This window comes from Convolutriloba macropyga, chromosome 2, assembly GCF_964194025.1.
Source record: "Convolutriloba macropyga chromosome 2, txConMacr16.3, whole genome shotgun sequence".
Classification (NCBI taxonomy): Eukaryota; Metazoa; Xenacoelomorpha; order Acoela; family Convolutidae; genus Convolutriloba; species Convolutriloba macropyga.
Window position 1 is genome coordinate 60,584,647 of NC_134469.1, and position 3,209 is coordinate 60,587,855.

Here is a 3,209-nt window from a genome sequence, read left to right on the forward strand (position 1 = left end):
TAGGCCAGTCTCAGGAAGAAAAGGACTGCAACCCAAATTATTCTCGGGAGCGGATATGTCTGCTAACTGCTTTTATGACTTCAATGCCACGAATTTTCATATTTTTTTTTATCCCTCGGTAATTATTTTAAGTTTTCAGCTTATCTTGAATTTGATAGTTCCTATTGGGTAAAAGAAGACTGATTTTAATGAATCAAAAATGAAGTTTTCAGAGAAAAACTTATGGTTTAAGCGGCTGCGACACTTTCTTCTAACACTCTTCCAAGGATCTTTTTTTTCGGTTTTTGCTTGGATTTGTTGCTCTTTTCAGAGTCATGAGATTTTTTTGATGTCTTATTGATAATTTATGAATGACAAGCATCATTGTTTTTTCATCAAGATATAATTTGGCGTTTTATTCATTTCCGTTGACAACTTTGGTTTTTGAGTACTGTTAAATCTTTGAAAAATAGTTTTTCGATTTTTTTTTTAATATTAACAGATCTTAAACATTTTTTCGTGATTTACAGGTCAGTCTCAGTAATGTCAGAAATCCACTGTCTTCGAATGCAATCCAAAATATAGTGGTTCGCGGTTTTACTTTCTAAGTATTGGTTTTCTGACTTCGGAGCCAGCGTTTTTCGTAATATTTGTTTTGGTATTTTTTTTCATAAATTTGTTTCCATTTGAAATCTTATAACATCAATATAATATTAATTGTTCAGATTGCCTTACCAAAAACCAATAAAGATTCATAAATAGAATTTTCAGAAAACTTGTGGTTTAAATGGCTTCGACAATTTCTTCTTGATTATTTTTAAATTTTTGGTTTTCGCCTGTTTTTGTTCTTGTTTTCATAGCCCTAAGACCTTTTGTGACGTTTTATTCATAACTCATGAATAATAGACATCCTTGTTTTCCCATCAAGGATAATTTAGCGTTTTTGTTGACTTCTGTTGAAAGCTATTGCTTTTAATGGCTGTTAAAAAATTGAAAACAATTTTTTAAATTTTGTCAACATTAGCCGATCTTAAGCTAATTTCTGTGTTCTCTGAGTTAATCTTGATAAAATCAGGAGTTTGTTTCATGCCACTGCAACCAAATATAATATGTATCGTGGTTTCAATTTCCAATAACTGTTTTTTTTACTTCGATGCCTCGAGTTTTAATTTTTTTGGATTTTTTTTGTTAATTTTGGTTTATTCTGAAATTTTATCACATTATGTTTTTAATTAAAGTTCCCAATGGCTTAGGGAAGACGCTAAATGATTCATGGAAGAAGGTTTTTAGAGAATTGCTTATGGTTTAAATGGCTTCGATAATTTTTTCTCTCAATTTTCTAAAGAATTTCACGTATTTGTGTTTGTTTTCATAGTCATGAGAATTATTATGATGTCCTATTGATGACCTGTGAATAAAAATTGTCCTTGTTTCCCCATCAGGACATAGCTCATTGTCATTTGTTGGAACGCGTTGAAATCATTTAATGGCCTTGATACTACGGCTTATCTCAGAAGTTTCGTGGATTTAATTTACTTGTTCGTTTTTGCTGATTTTTAAAGTTCATATTGTTGAAAAGAAGAACCCCATTGGTATTAAAAAATCAATTGAAAGTTAAAAAAATTTTACCTATAAATTCATTTTTTTATGGCTTCAACATTTTTTTTGCTTTGCTGTTTTTGAATTTGCTGTGTTTGCCTGATTGTTTTTATCATTTTGTAGCCATAAAATGCCAGCCGGTCTCATAAGCTTCTAATTGAGGACTGAATGAAACGTGTTACACAATGCAGTCATTTTATAGCAAATAGTAATTTACTCTCACCATTGAGAGGTCCCATTATTTCAATGCAAATCAAATATTGACGTATCTATTGATACTATGTCTTAATTGATGTTTTGTTTGTTGGACAACATTCGTTTTCATAAATATTTTTTGACCAATCAAAATTATTGTTTCTTTCTCACTTCTTTTAGCACATTCGGCTTTCAGAACAATAGCATAATAGATCCCAGTAATTTTCAAATGTGGCTCACGTGAACTTATTAGTTGGTGATCATAATTTTAGCTGAATTAGCATAAATAACAATTGGATTAAAAAAAACATAATATTCAGATAATAGCTCATGATATTAATGGAAAAGCTTGTGGTCAAAAATGTGTTTTCGCAAACTGTTTGTAATTTTTTAAATTTTTTTCTGCATCTTTTGTTCATTTTTATTGTTTAGTCTAACCAAAGACTCTTACTATTGTTTTTGGATTCATTCTCTAGAAAATCTATCCAAAATTGTTTTCTTGAAAACTAATGAATTCTAGGACATTTAAATTTTGAGGGTTTAAAAAATGTCGATTGATTTTTGAGTTTCGCATCATTGTTGCTCATTTTTGTTGACTTGTTACATGGTCTCATAAATGAAAATTCTCATCTGCTGTGTAGTTAGGAAAAATTAATTTTGTGTAGTTAAGGTTTAATCCAATTGCATTTTGACGTTGTCACTAGCTGCTTTTAAACTTAGTTATTGAGTTTTCGCCGTGAAATTTTTGTTTTTGCTTAATTTGTTGCTTCTTTTTAGTCCTTTAGTCCTTTGTAGTCCTTTAGATGCTAGCTCTCGTGAGCGCGGTAATGAGGCATGGCATCATATAATCCAATTAGTAGTTTCGCTGTGTGACAAATTTATTTCATTCAAACATCTATATTTGATTATATCTTCATTCGGTTGACAATTAAGTCAAAAATTCAAAAATGTAGATGAATTCGGTTCGGAACATCATGTGCAAACGCACCTTAACGAGCATCCTGGTTATTTTTGCTGTAAATTAGTCATTCTTAGAGATCTCCGTTGTGTAGGATTGCGAAATTTTGGCATTGTCTTTGTTTCTCTGGTGTATCATCTTAGATAACTTAAAAGATGCAATAATTTATTTCACTGATCATTGATAATCAACATGCTACTTTTACTTTTCTGTCTTTCATAGCGGTGCGTTTGAAATCCAATTTATCATCAGTCACATCTTTTCCAAAGAAGAGGCTTGAGAACAAGTTATACGTAAACTAAATACTTCTTAAAAGGAAAGAATGAAAGCTTTCAATTCGATAGAGTGTTTCAAGATGACGAACAGATTTTGCATATCAAGACAAACTTACTTTTACTTTGAAAACTAATTATTTAAACTTACATGATGAAATTTACCGAAGTAATCAATAATCGTTGGTCTTCAGTTCTGAGTGATC